The following is a 15,457-nucleotide window of genomic DNA, read 5'->3' on the forward strand; positions in this document are numbered from 1 at the left end:
AAGTTGAGCGTACCACTCGATGTCAAAACCTCAAGTTTCTTAAAGTTCAATGGTCAGATCATTCTGAAAAAGAGGCAACATGGGAAAGAGAGGATCGTCTTCAACTTGAGTATCCCGCGCTTTTCCCGACGACTTCCAAATCTCGGGACGAGATTCTTTTGAGTGGGGGTGAGCTGTCACATCCTTGATCCCTACTAGAGTATAGCAAGTTTGTGCTCATGTCTTCTTCATTGCATTCACGAAAGTGAAATGAAATCAAAAGTAAATCAAAGAAACAAAAGAAAGACCCTAGCAACTCTATATTCCAAAGCAATTCAAATTTTGTGGCAAATTAAAGTTTCCAAAATGGCCATTAGAAAAGTTCATCATTTCTGATAAATGTAGAAAACAAAATATCAGGGGTGAAATATATTTTCAAAATAGTGATGGCACTTTATTTTAAAGTTAAAAGCTACTGAAATCAACTATATAATTGATTTCAAATATTTCAAAGTTCTAAAAAATGCTGAAAGTTTTATATATATTTGTAAATATTCCAAATAACATTTCAGTATGTTCAAACTATTTTAGGAATAGTTTGAAGCCAAAAATAAAACAAAACAAAGTTAGAAAATAATTGACAGAAACAGAAAAGAAAGAAAATAGAAAATACCTTACCTGTCGCCTTGGCCCAGGCCCATCTCCTCCCTGCTGTCGTCTTCCTCCTTCGCCAGTCGGAGCAGGAGGTGTCCGCCGCTCCCTCCGGCGCGGCCATGCACCTGTGAGCGTGCCTGGCTCGCTCTGATGAGCTGGAGAGGGAGGATAAGCCTCCCCGAGCTCGATCCCATCCTCTCCCTCTACTCATTCGCCCCCTGTGCCTCTCCCCTCTTGGCCGCCATTGGAGCGAGCTCGAGCTCGAGCTCCCCGTAGCTCCAGTCCCTCTCCGACTTGTCTGAGCCTCGCACAAGAACTGCCTCGACCACCTAAAGCTTTCCAGTGAGCCACGCAAGCCCTCGAGCCCTGCATCGAGTTGTCGCCGTCGTCTTCAACCTCGGATCCCCGGAGTTCACTATCGTCGTTCTCCCTCCTCCGACCCTCCCCGAGCCTGCTCTTGTCGCCTCTGCACTCCCTGTGATCTCAGGGTGGTTTCCCCCTCATTTCCCCCTTCGATCCTGAACTCTAGGCCCCGATTCCACCGGAGCGCGACGAGATCCGCCACGGGACCTCGTCGCCGATAGCTCTCCGGTGATCGGCTGGTCATTCCGAGGCCACCAATGGCTTGAGTGCATCGTGAAGTTGCTATACGAGCTCACCCCCATGCGTGATAGGCCCCGTAGCTATGACCCCGATGCTGCCCGAACTCCGGCAGCCGCTGAGCTCGTCACCGGCGTCATCTCCCGTGGTTTCTGTTGGGGAACGTCGCATGGGAAACAAAAAATTTCCTACGCGCACGAAGACCTATCATGGTGATGTCCATCTATGAGAGGGGATGAGTGATCTATGTACCCTTGTAGACCGTACAGCAGAAGCGTTAGTGAACGCGGTTGATGTAGTGGAACGTCCTCACGTCCCTCGATCCGCCCCGCGAACAATCCCGCGATCAGTCCCACGATCTAGTACCGAACAGACGACACCTCCGCGTTCAGCACACGTACAGCTCGACGATGATCTCAGCCTTCTTGATCCAGCAAGAGAGACGGAGAGGAAGAAGAGTTCTCCGGAAGCGTGACGACGCTCCGGAGGTTGGTGATGATCTCGTCTAAGCAGGGCTCCGCCCGAGCTCCGCAGAAACGCGATCTAGAGGAAAAACCGTGGAGGTATGTGGTCGGGCTGCCGTGGAAAAGTCGTCATAAATCAGCCCTAAAACCTCCGTATATATAGGTGGGATAGCGGGGGCCTTGCCTTGGGGCTCAAGGAGCCCCAAGGGGGTCGGCCGAGCCAAGGGGGGAAGGTCTCCCCCCCCCCCCCCAAACCGAGTTGGACTTGGTTTGGTGGGTGGGAGTCCTTCCTTCCCTTCCCACCTCCTCCTTTTTTTTCTTTCTCTTTGATTTTTCTTCCAATGCGCATAGGGCCCTTTTGGGCTATCCCACCAGCCCACTAAGGGCTGGTGCGCCACCCTCAAGGCCTATGGGCTTCCCCGGGGTGGGTTGCCCCCCCCCCCCCCCGGTGAACTCCCGGAACCCATTCGTCATTCCCGGTACATTCCCGGTAACTCCGAAAACCTTCCGGTAATCAAATGAGGTCATCCTATATATCAATCTTCGTTTCTGGACCATTCGGGAAACCCTCGTGACGTCCATGATCTAATCCGGGACTCCGAACAACATTCGGTAACCAACCATATAACTCAAATACGCATAAAACAACGTCGAACCTTAAGTGTGCAGACCCTGCGGGTTCGAGAACTATGTCGACATGACCCGAGAGACTCCTCGGTCAATATCCAATAGCGGGACCTGGATGCCCATATTGGATCCTACATATTCTACGAAGATCTTATCGTTTGAACCTCAGTGCCAAGGATTCATATAATCCCGTATGTCATTCCCTTTGTCCTTCGGTATGTTACTTGCCCGAGATTCGATCGTCAGTATCCCCATACCTATCTCAATCTCGTTCACCGGCAAGTCTCTTTACTCGTTCCGTAATACAAGATCCCGCAACTTACACAAAGTCACATTGCTTGCAAGGCTTATGTGTGATGTTGTATTACCGAGTGGGCCCCGAGATACCTCTCCGTCACACGGAGTGACAATACCCGTAGAGCATCTTTATAGTCACCCAGTTACGTTGCGACGTTTGATACACACAAAGTATTCCTCCGGTGTTAGTGAGTTATATGATCTCATGGTCATAGGAACAAATACTTGACACGCAGAAAAAAGTAGCAACAAAATGACACGATCAACATGCTACGTCTATTAGTTTGGGTCTAGTCCATCACGTGATTCTCCTAATGACGTGATCCAGTTATCAAGCAACAACACCTTGTTCATAATCAGAAGACACTGACTATCTTTGATCAACTGGCTAGCCAACTAGAGGCTTGCTAGGGACAGTGTTTTGTCTATGTATCCACACATGTAAATGAGTCTTCATTCAATACAATTATAGCATGGATAATAAATGATTATCTTGATACAGGAATTATAATAATAACTATATTTATTATTGCCTCTAGGGCATAATTCCAACAGTTTCACCCCCTGCTCTTTGCAAAAATGGAGCTGCGATCGTGTGGCCGATCGTCTGGTGCCCTCCGCCTTGCTTTTGGTCACCGGAATCACAAACCCGAGGCCCTCCGCCGTTCTGGTGGTCGCCGGAGCCTCGCCGCCGGTGGGTTTGACCCCATCGCCGGTGGGGTTGACTCCCCTGAGTTCCTCGCAAGTGGGGCCAGCCACCTGTTTAATGAAAGATTAGTTAAAATAAATAAAAATATTAAAAGCCAAATAGTCATTGACATGTGGGTCCAGCTCTGTTAATTAGCTAATTAAGTTAAACTTAATCTAAAAACTCGCCAGAGTCACTGACGAGTGGGTCCCACTGGTCAGGTTTGACTTTCAACGGCCAGCTGACCTACTGATGTCATGTTGATGCAATAAATCTAATTCTGGATTTAATATAATTCCAGAATAATGGGAAAACTTTGGAAATTCATACAAATTTGAATATAACTCCAAATGAGACAAATAATATATGCAAATTAATCAGAAAAATTCAAGGAACACAATGGTGCTACTTTCATGCATGAAAAATAAAGTTATGAAACAGCATGAGGTCAAATCAATTAAATGATTAAAATAAATATGCCATTTCAAATGATATTTTAAATTGGATTTCAAACCAGAAGCAAACTAAAGTTTCACCATCCACATTGAAACATATCACCCTTCATTTCATGCCATGTTCATGCATCTTGATTGTTGCATATGATTGTTATTGATTCTATGATGTTATTCGGTAGGCCCCGCCCCTTCGGATACGACTAAATGTCCGACTGACGGATATCACCCCTCTGCTGAGCAACAAGGCAAGCAACCGTTTTTGATCATCCCGATAAATCCCATGTTCTCGCTCCTGCTCTTACTTATTGCATTAGGTCAAAATGCTTTCAATGATTTACCACGTTAGTTGAACCCACTTCCTTTGCATGACTTGTTCTTCTCACAGTAAATAGCTGAACCTTGCAACCTAGCATACCTGGTAGATGCTTGAGCTTTGATGTGCCATATCCTGCTATGCATGATATGCTTAGAGTTGTGTATGGTCTGTCATCTGGGTGATGAACAAGATCGTGAGAATGTGTTCAGTTAATAAAGGTTGTGTGTTGAACCTGATTTGGTAAAGGTACCGGTGAAAGGCTATGTAGGAGTACATGGCGGGTTGTTTCATTGGAACCGTCCTTAGGAACTGAGTTTCGTGTATGTGATACAAGACAAGATACTACCACATGCTGGGCCCTGAAATATGACCCCGCTCGACTTATTAATCGCTTAGTACTCAATCCAGGAGTTGCAAGTAGTTTTTGGTGTTTATAGTCATGCTGGAGGCCGTGCATAGTGCTGACCTTAGACGTGGACTATGATGCGGTAGGCAGTGGAACGGTGTACCAAGTGGCACCCGGATGGTGGGCTTGGGAACCCTGCGCACATCGTTTGGGGCCGTGGTGGAAACCTCGGCCGGACTTCCGTGCGGCTTACCCTCAGATAGGCGATAAACCTGGACTAGGTATTAGAGTGGTTAACGGTCGTGGCCGACTCCCTCGCTGGGCTTCCACTTGAAGGTTGTCGAGGTGCATGATGTGCACATAGCGATAAGTGGCGAGAGTGTGTGTGAAGAAGTACACCCCTGCAGGGTTATGATCTATTCGAATAGCCGTGTCCGCGGATATGGACTACTTGGAAATATATGTTGTTCATAGACAACTATAATGGCTACTCATAAAAATGTCAAGATAAGTGTGAGTGTCCTGGATGGCATTTCCGTAGGGTGACGGAAAGATTCCATGATGGTGTATTGATGTGGAGTTAATGGACTCGTGTATGAGAAAACAAAGTTGTTAAAACTATTTAAAATTGTAGTTTGTCTAGCCAAGAGTCAAAGTTGGCTTTCTGCAAGAAACCCCACAACCCCTTGTTGATACATTGCATGAGTAGATAGATTATTCTAAAGTCTTGCTGAGTACTTTTGTACTCATGTTTTCTTAATAATTTGTTGCAGAGGTTGTTAATGACCCTAATGGTGGGTTCTATCTAGACGTTGACGACAACGAGTAGCTGGTGTCCCAGCTATGATCTGGCCCTAGGTTGGGTCTATAGATAGTCAGGCCATGTGCCTTTTACCTTTCCATCTGTCTGTACTCAGACAACTTTAATCTTCCGCTGGCTTGTAAGACTTGTTTGAATGACTTGTGATGATGGGTCGTGAGACCCCTACCTGTGTAATATTATGTGTGAGGCTCTTCTGAGCCTTCTAAATAAAGTTTGTATGTTTATGGTTATGTTGTGATGCCATCGATGTATCTATGCATATCGGGTATGCCATGCGTACGTGTGTTGTATTTGATATGTATGGGGTTCAAACACCTAGTCGTATGCCTTAGTAGCACTCCTTACGGGGAAATGCCCCTTTGTGTTTCCACTGAGCCATGGTAGTTCGCTACTGCTCCAGACACATTGGTTGACCGACATGTGTCCTTCCTAGCTGATGTGTCTGTCCTTTTGGGGAAATGTCACACGGTGTAATGGAGTCCTTGTAGCTAGCTACGACTCGTCTACACTCGATGATGGCTGACACATGCTTTGCTGGGTCATCTATGCATGTCCCTGTATGGAACTGCCACTTAAGTTTATGACTAGACATGTCGACCCGGGTTCTTTGACATCGGAATCCTAGCGACGCAATTGCATACGCAAGTCAAAAGGCGCAAATGGTCCCGGCTAAGCTAAGGCTGCAGCCGTGGGGATAACCGTGCGTGAGACCGCAAAGAGATGTGCTGTGTTACAGGCTGGATTCCTATGGCTTAGGATCGGGGTCCCGACACAAACTTGCACCCAACGCGATAAAGGAGTTGTCAATCCCGTCACAATTACTTGCAAGGTGAGATCTGATGGTGATGAAAGGTAAATAAGTAAAAGTGCAGCAAGGTATTTTTGTATGTAGATCTCAATATATGATGTGTCAAATAGACCCGGGGGCCATAGTGTTCACTAGAGGCTTCTCTCATGATAGCAAGTATTACGGTGGGTGAACGAATTACTGTCGAGCAATTGATAGAATCGCGCAAAGTCATGACGATATCTAAGGCAATGATTATACATATATGCATCATATCCGAGACAAGTAGACCGATACTGTTTGCATCTACTACTATTACTCCACACATCGACCGCTATCCAGCATGCATCTAGTGTATTAAGTGCATAACAAACGGAGTAACGCCTTAAGCAAGATGACATAATGTAGAGGGATAAATTCATGCAATATGACATAAACCCCATCTTTTTACCCTTGATGGCAACAACACGATGCTTGCCTCGCTACCCTTTCTGTCACTGGGTAAGGACACCGCACGGTATGAACCCAAAACCAAGCACTTCTCCCATTGCAAGAATTATAGATCAAGTTGGCCAAACGAAACCCATAACTCGAAGAGAATTACAAGGATACAAAATCATGCATATAAGAAATCAAAGGAGACTCAAATAATATTCATAGATAATCTGATCATAAATCCACAATTCATCGGATCTCGACAAACACACCGCAAAAGAAAGTTACATCGGATAGATCTCCATGAAGATCATGGAGAACTATGTATTGAAGATCCAAGAGAGAGAAGAAGCCATCTAGCTACTAGCTATGGACCCGAAGGTCTGTGGTGAACTACTCACGCATCATCGGAACGGCAATGGTGTTGATGAAGAAGCCCTCCGTGTCCAAATCCCCCTCCGGCAGGGCACCAGAACGGTCCCCATATGGGATCTCGCGGAGACAGAAGCTTGCGGCGGCGGAAAAGTATTTTCGTGGCTCTATCTGGAGGTTTCGGGATTTTGGGAATTTATAGGCGAAAGAGGTAGGGCAAAGGAGGCAAGGGGGGCCCACGAGCCTGCTAGGCGCGCCCCCCTGGGGCGCGCCTAGGGGGCTCGTGACCTCCCACGAGACCTCCTGCCTTGGTTCTCAAATCTTCTGCGTATCTTCTGTTATGGAAAAAATCATCCCGCGGGTTTTATTCCGTTTGGACTCCGTTTAACATTCTTTTTTGAAAAAGGTCAAAAACACGAAAATAAACAGAAACTGGTACCAGGCACTAAGTTAATAGGTTAGTCCCAAAAATGATATAAAATGGCATATAAATGCATATAAGACATCCCAACTTGATAATATAATAGCATGGAACAATAAAAAATTATAGATACATTGGAGACGTATCAGCGTCTAAGCGACACCACAAAAAGGGCTTATAAGAAATAATAGTAAGCATGCCTTAGTCGGGCGTCTGAGCGACACCATGGAAAGGGCTTATAAGAAATAATAATAAGCATTCCTCAGTCGGGTGTCTGAGAGACACCACAAAAAGGGCTTATAACTAATAATAATAAGCATGCCTCCGTCGGGCGTGTGAGCAACACCACAAAAAGGTCTTATAAGGAACAATAATAAGTATTAAATATCCACGAGGTGGAACCGTCCCAGGGATATCCAACAATCATAATCATAGGGGTTAGTCCATAGTAATAATAATAATAATAATAATAATAATAATAATATGGTCATCCACCACATTTCCGGATTAGTCTTATGATTTCTTTAACTTCCTCTGAAGACCGACACTTCACTAGTCAGCCAGTTGTCCTTGACCGTGGACACGCTACTCGAATAGTTTTGACTCTGCACAGGGTGTACTCTTTACCCACAGCCCACGGGTTTCAATAGTTGCTCGGACTAATGCCGCGAATGGTATTTTAGAAGTAAACTCATAGAACCAGTACACACCCATTTTTCTCCCGTGAAGACCGACATCACTCGGACTACGCTGCCAGAGAAAAACCATAAGGCGGGGTGGCTCCAACCTCGACTAGCATGCACTACTGGAAATCAGTTTTTTGCCATCTGCCAAATCTTTGTCGTCTGCTAGCTGATGGCAAAGAGTGTCTTTGCCGTCAGCTGCCACAAAGCAGACGACAAAGAATTGGTTGATGGCATAGAAGGTCTGTGCCATCAGCCACTTCTTTGTCGTCAGCCATAGACGGCAAAGGGACGCACAGCAGACGGCAAAGCTGTAGGGGGGCCCACCTGACCGCAGGGACGGTAGGTCAAATTGGAGTCCCTTCTTTGCCGTCTTCTAGCGGACGGCAAAGAGGCCAGAGGTAGACGGCAAAGAGTCTAGACTCTTTGTCGTCCGCCAGCAGACGGCGAAGCCCTACCGTCTACGAACGGCCGTCCCGCCCCCACCCTGGCCTCTCTCTCTCTCTCTCTCACCCCAACGCCCACCGCCGCCACCCCTGCCCCCTGCCGCCGCACTGCCCCCCACCGCCGCCACCACTTCCCCCCACCGCCGCCACCACTGCCCCCTGCCGCTGCACAGCACCCCACCGCCGCCCCTGCCCCCCGCCGCTGCACTACCCCGGCAACGCCCCACTGCCCCGTCGCACCCGTCCTCCTCGCCGCCCCGACGCCCCAGCCGCCCCCGCCGGTGAGTCCCCCCATTTTTATTTTGTTTTTCCTTATTTTTATTTATGTTAAATTAGTTAGGTTAGTTTTTTAGTTTATTAGGTTAGTTAGCCTAGTTAGTTAGGTTGTTAAATTAGTTAGGTTAGTTAGTTAGCTTGGTTAGTTAGGTGGAGGAGGAGAAGAGGAGAAGAGGAGTAGGAGGAGGACGAGAAGAAGAAGAGGAGGAGAAGAGGAGAAGAAAGAGGAAAAATGAAAAGAAGGAAGAAGAAGAAGAAGAAGAAGAAGAAGAAGAAGAAGAAGAATAAGAAGAGAAGAAAAAAATAAGAAGGAGAAGAAGAAGAAGAAGAAGAAGAAGAACAAGAACAAGAACAAGAAGAAGAAGAGAAGAAAAAAATAAGAAGAACAAGAAGTAAAGAAGAAGAGAAGAATAGAATAAGAAAAAAATAAGAAGGAGAAGAAGAGAAAAAAGAAGAAGAAGTAGAAGAAGAGGATAAACAAAAATAGAAATAGAAATAAGAGGAGGAGGAAGAAGAAGAGGAGAAGAGGAGGAGGAGGAGGAGGAGGAGAAGAAGAAGAAGAGGAGGAGAAGAGGAGAAGAAAGAGGAAAAATGAAAAGAAGAAGAAGAGAAGAAGAAGGAGAAGGAGGAGGAGGAGGAGGAGGAGGCCTCCTTCTTCTCCTTCTTCTCTCCTCCTTCTTATTTTTTAGCTTGTTTAGCTAATTAGCCTCCAAAATGACATAATAAGCTAAAAACCTTGGTTAGCTCATGAATATTATATTCTTAGCTTGTTTTCCTAAAAAATGACATAATTAGACATAATTAGAATATTTGTGTTGATCGGGTGGATTTACATGTGATAGTTGTCTCGTCGCTGTGAGGTCTGGTGTGCGAAGACCTGCCTGTGCGTTGTACGAGCTCCGCCCCTGCATTCGTGGGTCAGTACAAATTTCATCTCCTCCCCGCCCCTTCATTTACTGTGGCTCGGTTTCCGGATGAAACTTTCTAGATTTAGGTAATTCAATTAATTTATCAGTATGCGTGACCAGTATGCGTCTCCCGTTCGAAAGGGCGACATCTATAAATATGCATGTCTTTGCATATTTATAACCGCCATCCTTTTGAATTGTCCAACATTATCCATGGACAGCCCGAGTATGTGTAGATTGGGTTCGTTTTCCCGTATGTTGTGCTCTGGATCCGATGCGGAATTTCGTCAGTGCCTCCCTGTTGTTCTCCGGATGCACATTCTCTCTGTTTATTGCGGAGACGTGTATCAGGAGAACAGCGGGGAGGTGCTGCCGAAATTTGGTGTTGGATCCGGAGCAGAGCAAGGGAAAACGAACCCAATCTACACATACTCGGGTGGGAGGACCTATCTTTACCTATTAGTGTGTAGGTTGCTTGGACGTAATAAAAATGGCGAACCTGAGTAACCAATGAATATAAATCCTAAATTATATGTAAATATATTTCTTCTGTTTTTAGTAGCTACACAAGATGAGTGATTGTGCGTGGATTTATACTGGTCACCCTAGTCAGAAAGAGATGACGAAAGAATGGTTTGTAAAAACAAAGGAATTTGTGAAAGCCGGATTCGCAAATGGCTAGCAAAGAAACTATTGCCCCTGTCCTGGATGCGACAACTATAAAAAGACGACACAGGCTGTAATGATTAAACACCTGCAGAGGAGGGGTTTTAAGCCTAATTATATGGCGTGGACATTTCATGGTGAGTCTATACAACGCACAAGAGTTGAGGTGGTTCGTCGTCGCACGGACGAGCATGGTACCGGTATCGAAGACATGGTGCAAGACTTTGATGATGCTCGGGATTCGGAAGATGAATGGAGGAATCTGCAAAGGCCTTTTATGAAATGTTGGAGTCTTCAAAACGTCCTCTCCATGAGCACAGTGAGCTCTGTCAGCTGGATGCAATTGCACAAGTAATGGCTCTGAAGGCTCAGTTCAACTTGGGAAGAGAATGCTACGACGCGATGATGACACTATTTGGACGTTTCCTACCCAAAGGCCATGTCATGCTTGGAAACCTGTACCAGTCGGACAAAATACTTCGTGTACTTAAGATGCCCTATGAGAAGATAAATGCATGTGAGAAAGGATGTGTCTTATTTAGGAAGGAGTATGCACACTTGGACTATTGTCCCAATTGCGAGTCTTGCATGTATCTTGTGGTAGACAACGGTATGGGTGAGAAGAGGCAGACCAAAATCGCAGTTAGTGTTCTTTGGTATATGCCAATCGTACCAAGACTTCAACGTCTTTTCATAGTCGAAGAGACAGCCAGATAGATGACATGGCACAAATTGGGTAAAAGAACCGAACTAGATGCGGATGGGAATAAGATGATGGAACACACATCGGATGGGGAAGCGTGGAAACATTTCGATGGATTGCATCAGGATAAAGCGGCAGATCCAAGGAATCCTCGAGTCTGCGCCGCCACGGATGGTTTTAATCCCTTCGGCATGACGGCAACCCAATACAGTTGTTGGCCTGTATTTGTCATTCCACTCAATCTCCCCCCCGGGCAGATTATGCAAAGAAAGAACATATTTCTGACGTTGATAATTCCAGGGCCCAATTATCCGGGGAAGAATATGAATGTGTACCTACAACCGCTTAAGGATGAATTGGAAGAAGCTTGGGATAATGGGGTCAAGACATACGATGCCGCTAGAAAAGAAAACTTCAAAATGCATGTGTGGTGCATGTACTCTATGCATGACTTGCCAGCGTATGCGCTATTCTCTGGATGGTGTGTGCATGAAAGGTTCCCGTGCCCCCAATGCAAGGCAGCTCTTCAGTTTCATTGGTTGCAGGAGGGTCTGAAGTATTCTTGCTTTGACTTGCATAGACAGTTCCTGGATCCTGACCATCAGTTCAGAAAAGACAAGAAGAACTTTACCAAAGGTAAAGTTGTCAAAAACTTGGCACCACCTGCTTTCACAGGCCAACAGATCCTGGATCAGTTAAACGCCCTCGAGCCTGATCCAGAGCGTCCAGGGTATTTCAAGGGGTATAATTCAAAACACGCCTGGATTCACAAGCCATGCTTCTGGGATCTGCCTTACTTCAAAGACATCCTTCTTCCACACAATATCGACATGATGCACACTGCAAAGAATATCGGAGAGGATATTTTTGGTACATTGTTCGACATAGATGGGAAGACAAAGGATAATATTAAGGCTAGAGTTGATCAAGAGACACTATGTCATAGACCGTTAGAAAACATGCGAGAAGGCAAAGGAAAGCAGAAGTGGTCGAAGCCAAAGGCCTGGTTCAATCTTGGAAGGCCAGCTATGAGGGAAATTATCTTGTGGGTCAAAATGCACTTGATGTTCCCCGATGGGTATGCAGCGAATCTAAAGAGGGGAGCAAGTCTTGAGGAAATAAAAATCTTTGGTCTCAAGAGTCATGATTGGCACATATGGCTAGAGCGGGTAATGCCGGTGATGTTACGTGGCTTTATTCCTGAGGATGAATGGCTAGTACTGGCGGAGCTGAGCTATTTCTTCCGCGTTCTTTGTGCGAAAGAATTGTAGCCTGGCGTGGTAGAAGACATGGAGGAGTTTGCACCGGAGTTGTTGTGCAAGTTAGAGAAGATCTTTCCACCGGGCTTCTTTAATCCAATGCAGCATTTGATTTTACATCTACCGATCGAGGCAAGATTGGGTGGGCCCGTGCAAGATCGTTTGTGCTATGCAACTGAGAGGATGCAGAAGACCCTTCGAGCTAAATGTAAAAATAAGCGTAGAATTGAAGCATCGATGGCTGAGGAATTCATTACTGAGGATGTGGCAAACTTTGTGACAGCACACTACGAAGCCAAAAATCATCATTTGCATAATCCGAAGCCTCGTCACAATGATCCATACCCTAAAAAGGTGGGTCCAACCTCAGCCTATTCAAAGGGAAGCTCGCACCAGCCGGTGCTTCGAAACCAATAACGTTGTATGTCGAAGAATGGCGGAACATCTCGTTGTATATCTTCAACAACCTAACAGAAGTGCGGCCGTACATCGAGTGAGTTCTCGGCACATTTTCCCGTAACTTCTAATTCCTTTGAACTGCTCTTATTCCCGGATATTTCAAACAGCCGTTACATCACCAAATTCTCGGATGGAGCGGTGATCGAAAATGATTTCGTCAAAGAGGATGAGCTTCTGTCAAAGACAGGAGGTGGCTATCCCGGTTTCATCTCTTGGTTCAAACAAACGGTAATTATCAATAATGGACCATTTCATTCTTGGTCTAACTTGCGGCTAATGCAACAACCGTTTCGTATTAAACTTGTAGGCTAATTCAGAGTCTATGGACGCCGAATTGAGACAAGTCGCTAATGGTTTTGACTATAAGGTCCGTTCATTTGAGAAATACAACATCAACGGGTATCTCTTTCGAACCTTTGGCAAAGAGCTATCTATGCCCGACTGGAAATCCACAAATTGTGGTGTCTCTGCTATCGGCAAAGGTGTTATCGAGTATTATGGAAGAGTTGAAGCAATTTATGAACTTCAATTCTATGGTGAAAACCCATCGAACGTCGTAGTCTTCAAATTTTATTGGTTCCAGCCGAAAAAGACTAGAAGGACTCGTGAACATATAGGACTAGTCTAAATCAATCCAAACACCCATTTAGATGTTCCCGATGTCTATATTACGGCTCAACAGGCGACCCAAGTTTTCTATCTACCGTGGGCATGCCAAACGGATAAGAATCTGGAAGGTTGGTAAGTTGTTTATGAAGTGCCGCCACATGTCAAACCACCTCTCCCAAATGAACAGGATTATGAACCTCACATTAACCCAGACACATATGATGGAGAATTCTTCCAAGAAACACGTCTTTCCAAGAAATGTTTCAAGAACCGCCATGCTTCACCCAAGAACATGGAAGTAGACAGCGACAATGAATCCGACTCCAGCCCTGAACCGGAACCAGAAGACCTGCAACTCGTAGAGGTTACTGGTGCGGATGACCTGTCAATGCTTCAACGATTAAAGGAAGGCCTTTCACAACTTCACGCCGTTGAACCCGACGAGCACGTCATTCATGAAGACATGCGTGATAGTATTGATGATGATGCATTTATTGATGATGATTATTAGTTTGTAAGATTCACAACTTAAATTATATATATTTTAATCTTTATTATTTATGTACATATTATTATTCATGTCAGTTATTCAATTTTTTTATGTTGTACTAATTTCTTTTAATATTTATCATGGCAGGTCACCAGGTGTGGAAACATGGTGGGCGCTGGTACAGATCACTCGACGGGTTCTTCCCAGGCGCCCCGCACGAGGAGTGGTACTTCCCTTCCACCCCTAACTCTCCGTCGAGCCTTGGCAGACAGTCTGTCGACACCACCCGTGGGTTCTTCTTCGTCGGCGGCATTGCCCACTGGGAGAGGTGCTGGTCGGTTAGGGAAGAAGGGGAAGGGTACAGGGAGAGGTGGTGGCCGCGGAAGATCCAGGAGGACTGTTGAGCCGTCCTCGCCACCACCACCAGCTCATTCACCCGAGCATAGGACTACTATGGTCGCCCGTTTGCGGAGGAGGCTACGGGGACTCCGTTCCAGGAGCCTGTTGTTGACGGGCATTCGTCCCATGAGACTCCGGTCAAGGAGCAGCCTCGGGTCGAGGTGCATTCGGCCCAGGAACAGTCGGAGGAGACTACGGTTCCGGAGGCTTCACCCGACGTGGAGAGGCTCGGATGGGAGACATGGACGGATCATACCGAGTTGCCAGATTGGACCGAGGGTCTGGGTGGCTCAGGGGGCGGGGATGGCGGGGTTGAGCTTACGAATAGTGAGGGCGATGTGCAGGTGGACGGGGCCACCGTGTACAAGCGTGGTAGTACACGTCTCCCGGTCGCGTCGGCTACCCGCGAGCAAATGCCGGTGATTAAACTGAAGGAGATAGGTAAGTACATTTACTCTTTATTTAGCTTTTGCCTTCAAGTTTGTTCAAATATCGAATGCGTTGACCTTATCATACTGCAGGGGATGGGTACGCCCTCTTGGAGTCCGCAGGCCGAACTCTGTCCTTGGTGTGCTTTGCCGTACAAATTTCCCGGGGTTTGTCACGTTGCGTGGTGAGGGTCAGGTTGCTACACTAGGATTTTCCTGGGAGCGCTACCAGGCTGTGCAGGCCCCACCGGAGGGGATTATAGATGGTGTCTTGTGCCACACGAGGGCCGAGATGGTGATCAAGAGCTTTTGGGTAAATTATCCTTTTACAGAATCTAAAATTAACAATATAGCTAATTATTGTACTAATCGGTGTTTTCACGTTTGATTGCAGACCATCTATAGGTGTGAGGATGGATATGAGGAGGAGGCGGCCAGGGTTCTCGAGGCCGAGTGTAGGCGGTTACTAAGAACTTGCGCCACGAGGCTCGACCGCGGGCTATTCGATATTACTACGCCATGCGTGGTATTAAGAAGCAGAAGAAGGATTGCCGCGAAAAGTTTCTGAAGAAGGAGCAATACATGAAGGTAATTACCTATTCTTAAGTCCTTCTACGTAGTTTTCTTGATTTCATTCATAGGAGTAGCGCTAAAAATTCTTTTCTAATAACTTACAGGTGCCCCCGAGATGGTGTGCGGATAAGATGGATTGTTGGGAGGCGTTGGTTGATGAGTGGTGCACAGGCAGCTAGCGAGCCGTCCACGAGAATGCGAAGGATCGGCGTAGCCAAATGGTTGGTGTGCCACACCATCAAGGCAGCGCCAACTTACTTCAGTTTGGACGAAACTGGGTATGTGATTTGCTTC

Source organism: Hordeum vulgare, chromosome 4H (genome assembly GCF_904849725.1).
Source record: "Hordeum vulgare subsp. vulgare chromosome 4H, MorexV3_pseudomolecules_assembly, whole genome shotgun sequence".
NCBI classification, from domain to species: domain Eukaryota; kingdom Viridiplantae; phylum Streptophyta; class Magnoliopsida; order Poales; family Poaceae; genus Hordeum; species Hordeum vulgare.